Here is a 13,596-nt window from a genome sequence, read left to right on the forward strand (position 1 = left end):
TCAGCAGAAAAAAGTGTCAAACAACATTCAAAGCCAAGACTCTCAAAAATAACTGTCCAACTATCAATGTCAAACCTACTAAAATATCCACTGCAATGGTCACAACCATCAAATATACACTTTTCACAAACAATTCAGAGACTGATTCATTTTTTTTAACTTTTATCTTTTTGGAATCACCTCTTACTTCTAATCCGTGTGTGTGTGTGTGTGTGTGTGTGTGTGTGTGTGTGTGTGTGTGTGTGTGTGTGATTATTTCTTCTCATGTCTAGTAATTAATGAACTCACTCTTCTTGTTAATTTGACTTCTTTTAAAAGGTATGTTCATTTGGGCCTAGGACGAAGATATCAACAAGGAAAGGATCCTTTTTAAAAATTAACCTTCTTTCAACCAACCAAAGAGGAATCAGTTCATCCCTCCTCACCCAGGAGCTAACACTTTGAGGCATATCATCTGGAACTATATCAGATTGGGGTACCTCACCTGGAGACTGTCTTAACACTAGAGTGGTGCCAAATGGCCATTAACACTTACAAGCTCCTCAGTCCATGAGTGCAAATAGACGAAAGTTGAAGCTTGCATTTAAACCCTGTCCTAATGTATTCCTGAAAGAGGAAAATTCAAATGAATATCTTGCCCGGACTGCTGTATTTTCTCCCATGGTTTTCACAGTCTGACGTATGCACAGGAGATTACAGTTCAGTTTTTTGGGGAATTCCTCCCTTTGACGTGCCTTTAACACTATATCAAGTAAGACATTCCAAGATCGCTTTCTTTCAGACAGCCACTGAATCTACATACAGAATCATCTTTTATCTATCTCCTCCTTTGAAAAAACCACATGTTGCAGTTCAAAGTTCAGCATGTTTACAGGTAATTATCTGTTGTTGTGATATTATGTTATTCATGCCGTTATTAGACTAATGAATGGACTCTCTAACTTCAAATAATGCTGATATTGTTAATGTTGCTGTTGTCTAGTGCATGTCCTGTGCAGTGTGACCGATATACCTTATTCAGTCCAAGTTTCCTTTTCATCCTGATCTGTATACCCTTGCTCACTATGATCTGCCTGTACTGCTTGCAAACAAAGCTTTTCACTGTACTTCAGTACACGTGACAACAAATCAAATCAATCAACCAATCAATGTAGCAATAATCTACTTGCTGATAGTCAGTTTGGGTTTTATCAGGATCACTCAGCTCCAGAGCTCATTACAGTCTTGGTTCAAACATGGACCAAAATTCTGACAATCAGGAGGTGAGGTAAAAATTCTTGTCTTGCCAGTAGTTCTAACATCACTTGAAAGATTACGAAAAAAGTGTTTTACCTAATTAAATATATTCCACCATGTCACACCAAAGCGCAAGAAAGGATACTTTTCCAGCATACAGCTCAATAGAAAAAAGACAAGACATTCTAAACCTGAGATTTTATTCGGTTAATTCAGTGCAGACTTTGGCTATTCACAGGGGCAATAAAAAAAGTCTTTTGTTTTGGCAGGAAGTAGAGATGAAGTGATTGGAATTGAAACTTTAAGCGGCAGTAAAGCTTTCGCATTAGATAGACAAGATTCGAGGGAAGTATCAAAGAACCAGTAAGATGATAGGTTTATGTTGACTATGAGACTGCCTGCTGCAGGCATCTGTTTTTCAAGATCAAGCTGTACCTCACAAGAAAAGGTGACATTAAAGCCAACCCTTATCTGGTGCACTTACTATGATCTATTGTGTTCCGAATTTTACTTTGAAATTACCATATGTTTTGCACTACAGCACCCCAGTAAACAATGTGCTCTGAAATCCTACATTCTGGGAATTTCTGATGAAGCTGCCACATTACCTTATGAAAAATAGGACAATTTGTAGACTTCAGACGCTGCACTGCCTGAATGATCTGCAACCATAGCAATCTTTAGTGACCAATAGATCGATAGTACTGGGCAGGAATGAATTTTTCATTAGCAATTATAATTTCTTTGTTTTTGTTTGAAAGGACACTGACTGGGGAAATCCTTTTAAAATGAAAATATTTGGACAAGAAAAGGGAGTCAATCATGTTATAACAAAAGGGCAGTGCACTGCAGTAAAAGCAAAACACTGAGGACTTTGGAAATCTGAAACAAATCCAGAAAGTGCTGGAGAAGTTCAGCAGGTCTGGCAGTATTCGTGGGAAGAGAAACTGAATTAACATTTCACATCCAGCATGACTTCTTCAGAACTCCTTCACAGTGCATTGCAACCCAGTTTAAAATGCTTCACTGAGACACTGGCCATTTTCAGTTGGAGGTACTGTATTCAAGCTAATGTTTATCCATGTTGCTGCAATGATGACAATTCAAAACATTTATTTGACTGTAAGGTACTTTGGGATTCCCTGCCATCATGAATGGATGATATATAAACGCAACTTCTTTGTTTTCTTCTTTACTGCAACCAAGATGACAAAAGATTATCTGGTCCTTGCAAACTCCTCCCTATTCTTTCATTTGCTATCACCATCTCATCTTCCCAGCAATCCAGTCGGTGTCTCTTTGAAGGTCTGTAAGGAATCAAGCTCCGAATTCTTCTGTGCCATCCTGACTCTAATCACCTTGTATAATAAAGTTAAACGTTCATCCATCCAATCTCATGCCCCGTTTCCTTAATTTATGGGCTGATTAGGTTCAGTTGCCCCCATCGTCCCAGGCATGACGCATTCACTGTGGTTAATAGCCCATAGACTTTCTGCCATCATTTCTAAATCCTTGCTGTGCATCAGTTCAAATGCTGCAAACCAGCAATTGCTTTTTGCAGTTCAAGAATGTGATGAATTACATAGGATTTGGCCAATAGAAGCAAATTGGTACCCAACTTAGCTGACAGAGACCTGGAGGTCCTAGTGAACAAGAGGTCTGTCCTTTCTTCTCAGTCCCACCAGAGGAGATCACAACACCAGCCTGATCTGAAGTTGCAAACTGGAACATTACGATGTCCATAGTCTGGAGGAACACCCACCAATATTGGAAAGAGGTTCTGCCCTTCTGCGCTTTACAAGGGTAAGTGCCACCATCTTCATTCTGCCCTCTCACACTCATTCTAACTCTGTCACTGCAAACACCCAATAGATGGCCTAGTAGTATTACTGCTATTTATCCAGAAACCCAGCATATTATAGGGACCTTTATTCAAATCCCCCCACCGCAGATGTTGGAATTTTGAATTCAATTAAAAAAAAATCTACTGATTACCTTAGAACCACATACCTGGTGTAGCCTACATGTGTCTCCAGACCCACAGTAGTGTGGTTGACTCCCAGCTGCCCACTGAAATGGCCTAGAAAGCCACTCAGTTCAAAGGCAGCTAGAGATAGGCTATAAATCCTGGCCAGCCAGCAATGCCCATATCTGAGTGAATTAAAAGAACTCCCTTTAATTTTTTTTTGTGGTGTGCAGACTTTTGAGGTCCATGCGCAGCACTGACTTCAAAAACCAGAAGTCAATACGTTGGCACATCAATCAATGTGCACAGAACCTTGGAAGTGCAGCTGAACAGTTTAGAGGGAACATTGCAAATACCTCCCACTAAGACTCATGGTCTACCACTTTGATCATTACACACAGTGTCTTCCCTCAATGCTTCACCTATTCCATTCTTCCAAAGTACTAATCCATCCTGCCCTCTTGTGCTTCCTACTTGCTCACTCACTACATTTCCCCTACCTGCACAAATATAAAAGCTGAGCTAGCTACTTAATCCCATCCTTTTCTCACATCATGAGAAAGCAGCTCACAGTCAGGCAGAGAGGGCCAAGATAGATGATGAGGTAACCAACGTGCATTTGCTCACCCCCTATGTGAAAAGAAGACTTGGTTTAGCAGAAGATAACAGTAACTGCTCGTGTGTGATGCTGAGACTTCAGTTAGATTCGTTATGTGATGCTACACTGCTCTCCCATTTCCACCATTATGAATGCATTCTCAACATGCCCAAATTTCTAACCCAACTGCACAACTCATTCACTTTCTTGACTTCTGCAGGTATGATTTGCCACCATATAGTCTCCACCATGAAGACAGCAATCCTCCAGCCAATAAATCCTCTTGCACTTCTGAGGAAGAAGGCACACATCCCTCAGAGGAAGGACCAATAGGACTTTCTCCTGTACCCTCTACCAGCTCAGATACTGACACCTCAATGAGCGCATTAGCAAAATTACAGTCATGAGCACAATCTGATCAGTACCTCATTGAAACATCTGTGCAGCTGACTGAGTGAAAAACCTCCCCAAGTCACTAGCACACATCAGAGGACTCCTGAAGACCAGGCACCTGCTGAGCCTTAGGCAAAAGAGACCCAGTAAGTCTGGACCCTCTCTGCCCAAACCTTCCCAGACTTCCATCAAACCAGCTGTGCACCCCAGGACTGCATCTAGAAGTAGTGGGAGGGAAAGGAAAAAGAAAACATGTGAGAATACTTAGGTGGCATGTGTGACACTTCATTGTAAATTAAATTCACATTTGTAAGTATATTTTCACTTTACAGCATCACCTGTCTGATTAACTACCATTTTAACTGCAACTCCAAGAATGAAGCCTTAGAGGATACCTACCTTTAATGCCACACAATATTTGAGCCCTGTCTGAAGGAGTGCCAGTCTTTCTCCAGCACCCATACTAGCAGAAAACATTGTTAAGTTTGAATATGGGAAAATCAGACGTTGTGAATCCTTTCAACAGATTGTAAAGTAAACTTCTTTTGAACAATAGGAAAAGCAAAGAATGAACAAAGCCGTTTTTGAGAGAAAAGTACCAGAAATTTAAAATAAAAACAGAAAATGCCAGACATCTACAGAGATAGAAACAGGGTTAACTTTCTGAGTCTGGTATGTTTTTTCTTCAGAACAACTCAATGAGCTGCATTTACAAATGGGATTATACAGAGGCTGCTTGCAATTCCATCATAAACACATTTACAGCCCATGATTGATTACTTCATCCAACTCAGTTCCTTTAAAGGTGGTTGCCAAAGAGCTCCTGTGTGTGAAGCTGCAGCTGATGTTGATGCAATATAGCATGGTGAAGGTGATGTTCCTGCTGATCAACATCCCCTCATTTCTCCTTGCAATAATGCTGCAGATCTCACAGATCCTCATCATCCATCAAATACCTTCATTGCCTGTTTCAGTTGTCCACAGTACAGAATACAGGAATCATGCGGCACACTCTGTCTGTACTGTACTGCAACAAAGCCCCCCCAGACCTCAGCAAGCATGGAAACCTCATCTGGAGGAGACATTGTATGACCCTCAATGGTTCCAGTGGAAGAAGGTGTTGCATTGCATTAATGCTGGACCTCGTGACATGGTACACTCACAGCTGCCTGTGTACAGTCTGTAATGCTCTGGATTGTTCCAGGAGATGACACAGATCTATTGCAATGTCCCAGGAAATCCTCATTTGGTAACACCACTGTACCTTGCTCATCTGGGGTACATTACATCAAAAATGAAAGACTGTGGGTCTCATGCACTTTCATACAGTGACGTTTTTCTGGAAACTTTGCATTAGGAAGCTGCTCTACATCCACTGGTGGTTACTGCTCGTCCTGAGCTTCCAGACATTTGTATTCCTCATCAATTTCAGTGGCTGCTCATAGTGCAGAAAACAAAAAGATGACAACGGCTTTCGTGTCAGGATCCATAATTGACAGTTCGAATGAACCTACATGGACGATATCAGGAACAAAGCAGCTCCTCGGTGACGTGATCAGTCGGCAGTCTCAACATATACAAACAGCATTTAACAAAAAACTGGAAAAGGACAATGGATTACATAGAACATCTTACTCAGATGTATGCTGCACAAGCTGGGAAGGCAATGGCCTAGTGGTATTATTGCTAGACTATTAATCCAAAAAACTCAGCTAAGATCTGGAGAAAACCAAAGAAGTGCAGATGCAGGAAATCAGAAACAAAAACAGAAATTGCTGGAAAAACATACATATCCAAAGGATCATTAGTCATCACTTCCTTGCCTCCAGCAGGATATCACCACCAGACAAAATATTTGCCTCCCCTCCCTTGTCAACCTTCCACAGGGAACATTTCCTCTGGGATAGTCTGATCCACACCTCCTTCACTCCCAGCACTTCCCCTCAGTCCCATGGCACTATCCCCTGCAATTGCAGAAGGTGTAACACTTGCCCATTTACTTCCTCCCTCCTCACAATCAAAGACCCCAGACACATCTTCCAGGTAATGGAGTGATTTATCTGCATTTCACTTCAATCTAGTCTGCTGTATTCACTATTCATAACGTGTTCTCCTCTACATTAGGGTAACAAAGCACAGACTGGGCAACTGCTTTGCAGAACACATATGTTCTATCCACAAAAATGACCCTGTGTTTCCTGGCCAAGCAAGCTGGAAGAACACCTCATTTTTTGCTTCGTAACTCTGCAGTCTTTTGGATTCAATATTGAATTCAACAATTTTAGGGCCTGAGCACCTTCTTCCATGTCCTTACCCCAACTCCCACACACCAAGCCTTGTCATCATATGACTTCCTCTTACAATCAACCCATTGTCAGCTACTAATGGTTCAAATTAGCAATTATTCATTCCCTCAGGCTGAATACCCATTCTTTTATCTGCCCAACTGCTGTTCTCTCCCTATGGGCTCCATCTCTACCTATTGTTTACTCCTCCCCCACCACCACCCAACTCCTTCTTTAGCATATACACCCATCCTTTCCTAGCTACAATCAGTTCTGAAGAAGGTTCACTGGACCCAAAATGTTAACTCCATTTTCTGTCTACAGATGCTGCTAGACCTGCAGAGTTTTTCCAGCAATTTCTGCTAAGATTCTGGGGACCCAGGTTTGAGTCTGACCATGGAAGACAGAGGAATTTGAATTCAATTTTTAAAAAAAAACTGGAATTAAGAATCTACTGATGACTGTGAAACCATTGTTGATTGTTGGGAAACCTTATTTGCCTTCATTTAATGTGAAGGAAATCTGCCATCTTTACCTGGCCTGGCCAACATGTGACTCCAGACCCACAACCAAAGTAGTTGACTCTTAATTGCTTTCTGAAATAGCCTAACAAGCCAGTCAGTTGTATCAATCGCTACAAAGTCTCAACAAAGAAATGAAATCAGACAGACCACCTGGCATTGACCCAGGCGCCCAGTTAACCCTGCAAATTCCTCTTCACTAACATCTAGGAGCTGGTGCCAAAATTGGGAGAGCTGTCTCCAAGACTAGTAAAGCAACACCCTGAACATAGTCATTGGCACAGAATAATACCTCACAGACAATGTCCCAAACTGTACCATCACCATCCCGTCCAGCAGGACAGACCCAGCAGAGCTGGTGTCGCATTGGTATACAGGGAAGGAGTTGCCCCGGGAGTCCTCAACATTGACTCTGGACCCCATGAAGTGTCATGGTTTCGGGTTAAAAATGGGCAAGGAAACCTCCTGATTACCATGTACCGTCCTCCCTCAGCTGATGAATCGGTTCTCCTACATGTTGAACAGCACTTAGAGGAGGCACTGAGGATGGCAAGGGCACAAAATGTACTCTGAGTGGGGGATTTCAATTTCCACTACCAAAAGTGGCTCGGCAGCAGTACGACTGATCAAGCTGGTCAGATTCTAAAGAACAAAGCTGCTAGACTGGGCCTATGGCAGGTGGTGAGGGAACTCAAAGAGGAAAAACATATTTGACCTCATCCTTGCCAATCTGCCAGCTGCGGATTCATCTGTCCATGACAGTATCGGTAAGAATGACCACTGTACAGTCCTAGAAGATACAAAGTCCTGCCTTCACATTGAGAATAACCTCCATCGTATTGGGTGGCACTATCACCGTCCTAATGAGACAGATTTCGAACAGATCTAACAAATCAAGATTGGGCGTGCATGAGACATTGTAGCCAACAAGCAAAGGTGTATTCAATCACAATCAGCAACTCATGACCCTGCATCTCCCCCAATCTACCATCACCATCAAGCCAGGGGATCAACCATGGTTCAATGGAGGGTGCAGGAGGGCATACCAGGAGCAGTGCCAGGCATACCTGAAGATAGGGTGTCACCCTGGTGAAGCTGCCAAATAGGACTACTTGCACACCAAACAGCATAAGCAGCAAGTGATAGACAGATCTAAGCAAACACACAACCAGTGGATCAAATATAAGCTCTGTAGTCCACCACTTCCAAATGTAAACGGTGGTGGACAATTAAACCACTCACTGGAGGAGCACGCTCCATAAATATCCTCATCCTCAATGAAGGAAGAGACCTGCATATCAGTGCAACAGGTAAGGCTGAAGAACTCGCAGCAATCTTCAGCCAGAAGTGCCAAGTGAATGATCCATCTCGGCTTCCTCCAATAGTCCCCAGCATTACAGATACCAATTTTCAAACAATCTGATTCACTCCACGTCTTGTCAAAAAATGGTTGGAAGCACTGGATACTGCAAAGACTATGAGCCCTGACAACATTCAGTCATAATACTGAAGACCTGTACTTCAGAACTTGCTGCACCCCTAGCCAAGCTATTCCAGTACAGTTACAACACTGGCATCTATCCAACAATGTGGAAAATTGCCAAGGTATGCACTGTACATAAAATGTGGGACCAATCCAACATGGCCAGTTTCCCCTCCTTCATCAGAAAAGTAATGGAAGGTGTCATCAACAATGCCAACAAGCAACACCTGCTCAGCAATAACCTGCTCAGTGACATCCAGTTTGGGTTCTGCCAGGACCACTCAGCTTCTTAGCTCACTACAACCTTGGTTCAAACATAGACAAAAGAGCTAAATTCCAGAGGTGAGGTGAGAATGACAGTCTTTGACATCAAGGACTCATTTGACCAAGTGTGGCATCAAGAATCCCCAGCAAAACTGGAATCAATGGGTAACAGGAGACAAACTTCCTGTTGGTTGGAGTCAGACCTTGCACATAGGAAGATGGTTGTTCTTATTGGAGGTCAGTCATCTCAGCTCCAGGACTTCCTCGGGGCAGTGTTCTAAGCTCAACCATCTTCAGCTACTCCATCAATAACCTTCCCTCTATCATAAGGTCAGAAATGGGGATGTTCGCCAATGATTGCACAATGTTCAGCACCATTTGTGACTCCTCAGATACTGAAGCAGTCCATGTTTCAAGTGCAACAAGATCTGGACAATATCCAGGCTTGGACTGACAATTGGCAAGTAACATTTGGACCATACAAATGCTAGACAATGACCATCTCCAAGAAGGGACAATCTAACAACCACCCCATGACATTCAATGGTGTTACCATCACTTAATCCCCCATTATCAACATCCTGGTGTTACTACTGACCAGAAACTCAACTGGACTCACCACATAAACACAGTGACTAACAATACTCCAGCGAGTAACGCACCTCCTGATTCCCTGAAGCCTGTCCACCATCTACAAGGCACAAGTCAGGAGTGTGATCGAATACTCCCCACTTGCCTGGATGAGTGCAGCCCCAACAACACTGAAGAAGCTTGACACCATCCAGGACAAAACAGCCCACTTGATTGGCACTACATCTACAAGCAGTAGTGTCAATCTGTGCCTTGTTTACTTTAAGTATCAACAGTCTACATAACACTTCTTCCCTGTCAATTTTGAACACTTCTAGTGAAAATGTTTCTTCCTCTGTCGCCATGACCGAGGTAGCATCTCCCTCTTTGGTAAAGACGAATGCAGGGTATTGATTTAACACCCCAGCTATGCCCACCATCACCTGGTGTAAATCCCATTCTTGGCCTATTATTAGCCTATTTCTCCTTTTACCACTCTTATTATTTATATGCCTCTTGAAGACTTTGGGACACTGCTTTATGTTGGCTGCCAATCTTTTCTCATTATTCCACTTTGCTTCCTTTATTTGCTTTTGTACCTCCCTCCTATATATTGGTATTCCTACTGATTCTCAATTTTATTTTCTACCTGACACTGTATTTTCTTTGTCTTAATTTCTGTCTCCTTTGTCGTACAGGGAGGTCTGGATTAGTTTGTCCTATCTTTCCCATATGAGAGGATAACTGTATTGGAATCATCTCCTCTTTGAAGATAGCCCATTGTTTAGTTACTGTTTTTGTCAACAACATCAATCATGCCCGTTCTTGCCTCACTGAAGTCTGCTCTCCATCAATTGAGTTTTCTCACTCTGGATTGTCACCTGTCATTCTCCACCAACATCTTGAACCTTATGGTACAGTGATCACTGTCTCCTAAATGTTCCCCCACTGACACTTGATCCACTTGCCCAACTTCATTTCCAATAGCGCAAATAGGTTCAATAGTGCTTTCTTTCTGGTTGAATTGGTCACGTACTGCTGTAGGAAGCTGTCCAGCACACAATCCAAGATTATTCCAAGTATTCCAGTCTACATTTGGGTAATTGAATTCTGCCATTATAATTACTCTATAATGTTGGCATCTTTCTGTAATTTCCCTGCAAATTTGTTCCTGTTTGTCCTTTCTACTTGTCGATTGTCTATAGACTACACCAGCAATATAATTGTACCCTTTTTGTTTCTTGGCTCCTTATAATCTTCAAAACTGACTGAATCTGCAGCTATGCTGCAGCTGATGATCTAAAACTAGTATTTGTTGGGTGTGATGGAAAATTTGACTAATCTTTGTCATAGTACGTAATGTTGTGATTCCTGTATGTCCTCAGCTACAAAGTCAATGGAGCTCCATCCAACTGTATTTTAATTCCTGTGCAAAGTTCTTCTCCATGGAGGTGACTGTGGATGGGAATACCTACATTAGAAAAGGTCCATTTCCTGTTGAAACTGTACATCAGCTAATGTGAAGCTCAATTGATATGAAGGGTGTTGCCAGAGAAGGTTGTTACACTCCTTGGTTTTAGAACACTTAAATGTCAGATGGACATCTTCCACTAAAATGATACGGCTAAAATTGACAACTTCACCTAATATGATAATTGAAATAACAGTAGCTCATTAGTTATGGCATCCAGAATTTTCCAGATACTTTCTCACATACTGATGATAGATGGGAACTTAAAATTATAAATATCACGTTGTGCCTTTGGAATTCATGCATGCTCTTGTTACATATTCATTTACATAATTCTTGCAAGTGTTCGTTAACATTTTCAATCTTTAATCTCACTTCAGTGAGAGGACAGCTTAATACTTTGCCTTTGTTAATAAGCTGATCCTTGATAATGTAAAAGCAGGGATATTTGCCATTGAAAGTAAGTATTAAGACTGCTTCCACTGCCTTTCCAGTCAATGTACTACCAGAACTACCTTTTAAAGTGAACTCACCCCTATCTTTGATAACAAGGTGTAGAGCTGGATGAACACAGCAGGCCAAGCAGCATCAGAGGAGCAAGAAGGCTGACGTTTCGGGCCTAGATCCTTCGCACCCAGCTGTTATGTTCTGTTGGAAATTGCTCTTGAAATTCTAAACTCAACCATACTGACACCTGGATGTGTTCGTAAAATCTTAATCTCTCTATTTCTAGTAGGATGGGAGAGGAAAGATGTTTGAATCTCACATTAGAAATAATGTTGAATATGAAATCCATTTTATTTTTACACTATGAAACAATATGATTAATTGAGTTTATGCTGACAGCCAAGATATCACCAATATTTTGATTGTGAGCCACTCAGAAATAATACTGCGAACATAGTGATGAAATGTGGGTAAACACATTTCTCTCCACACTGAATTCAGATTTTACTCCGCTCATTGTGAGCAGCTGCTGATTGGAGGCTTTCCATACATCAAGGTTTGTGGATGATACCAAAATTGGTGGTATAGTTGATAGTGAAGAAGGTTATTTGAAATTACACAGGCATGTTGATCTATTGGGCCCAATAGGCTGAGGAGTTGCAGATGGAGTTTAATTTGGATAAATGTGAAGAATTGTATTTTGGTAAAACAACCAAGGACAGGGCTTCTACAGTTCATGTTAGGGCCATGGATAGTGTTGTTGAACAGAGAGACCTGGGGGTTCAGGTACATAGTTCTTTGAAAGTTGCGTCACGGTAAATGGGGTGGTTAAGAAGGCATTTAGCACCCTATCACTGTTGTGGGAGGGAAGAGAAGGGGTGAGGGCGAAAGTGCGGGAGATGGATCAGACCTGGTTGAGGGCCCTCTGGGGGATCATCGGTTGAGGAAGAAGGTGGACATTTCGGAGGCTCCCTTGTCGAAGTTGGCATATGAACTGATATTTTCCCAGCCACCATCAGTTCTGAGGAAAGGTCACTGGACCCGAATCGTTAATCTGATCTTTTCTTCACAGATGCTGCCTGACCTGCTGAACTTTTCCAGCAACTTTGTTCCTGATTTACAGCATCTGCAGTTCTTTCTGTTTTTATTTTGATGAGAGTCCTTATGCCAAATTTCCTGAGCCAACTGAGGAAGAAGAGGTGGTGTTGTGCCTCTTGACCATCGCATCTACATGTGAGGTCCAAGACAAGTTGTCGGTTATTGTCACTCCAAGGAACTTGACGGTCTCCACCCCCTTAACCACAGTTCAATTGATGTGAATGGGGACGTGTTCTGCTCCTATCTTTCTGAAGTCAATGATCAGTTCTTTAGGTTTGCCGACGTTGAGAGAGAGGTTGCACTCATTGCACCATGTCATCAAGTCTCTATCTCGCTTATCTATTTTGACTCGTCGTTGTTAGATATCCATCCCATCTTCAAAATCTCCTGCTTAATACAATCAGGGCAGCACAGTAGCCCAGTGGTTAGCACTGCTGCCTTAGAGCACCAGGCACCCAGGTTCGATTTCAGCCTCAGGTGACTGTCTGTGTGGAGTTTACACATTCTCCCCATGTCTGTGTGGGTTTTCTCCAGGTGCTCTGGTTTCTTCCCATAATCCGGCTCAGTGGTTAGCACTGCTGCCTCACAGCGCTAGGAACCTGAGTTCAATTCCACCCTCGGGTGACTGTCTGTGTGGAGTTTGCATGTTCTCCCCATGTCTGCATGGGTTTCCTCCAGGTGCTCCGGCTTCCTCCCACAGGCCAAAGATGTGCAAGCTAGGTGGATTGGCCGTGCTAAACTGCCCATAGAGTTCAGGGATGTGTAGATTAGGTGGGTTATAGGGGGATGGGTCTGGGTGAGATGTTCTGAGGGTTGGTGTGGACATGTTGGGCCAAAGGGCCTGTTTCCACACTGTAGGGATTCTATGATGTACAGTTTAGGTGGATTGGCCAGGCTAAATTGCCCATAGTGTCCAGGGATGTGTGGGTTAGCCATGGGAAACTCAGGGTTACAGGGCTCGTGTGGGGTAGGGGTATGGGTATTGGAGTGATGCTCTTCAGAGGGTTGGTATGGATTTGATGGGCCAAATGGCCTGCTTCCACACTATAGGGATTCTAGGATTCTGGATTAACATAACTCCTGCAGTTTTAATGGAAATATCATTTGTGTACTAATAGTAAATTATATAAAAGAAAACAAAAATCGATAATTATAGTTGAATCCTTTTTGTGGTATATTATCTTTCTTAAGCACATAAGGGTTAAAATGGATCTGTGGATGAATAGTCTTTCTGACCATTAAATAGCAAAATATTTGGCATTAA

At 42.4% G+C, this 13,596-nt stretch overlaps 1 long non-coding RNA gene across 1 annotated transcript in view; it reads left to right on the top strand.

Moving 5' to 3' along the window:
- The first annotated feature begins 2,951 nt into the window (after positions 1-2,951).
- Positions 2,952-13,596, top strand: part of LOC125486013 — a 28,718-nt gene continuing 18,073 nt past the window's right edge. Inside the window, exon 1 of the long non-coding RNA XR_007264709.1 lies at positions 2,952-3,039. This is a non-coding gene — a long non-coding RNA (uncharacterized LOC125486013). The remainder of the gene's footprint in view (positions 3,040-13,596) is intronic.

Source organism: Rhincodon typus, chromosome 24, assembly GCF_021869965.1.
Source record: "Rhincodon typus isolate 14 chromosome 24, sRhiTyp1.1, whole genome shotgun sequence".
NCBI classification, from domain to species: domain Eukaryota; kingdom Metazoa; phylum Chordata; class Chondrichthyes; order Orectolobiformes; family Rhincodontidae; genus Rhincodon; species Rhincodon typus.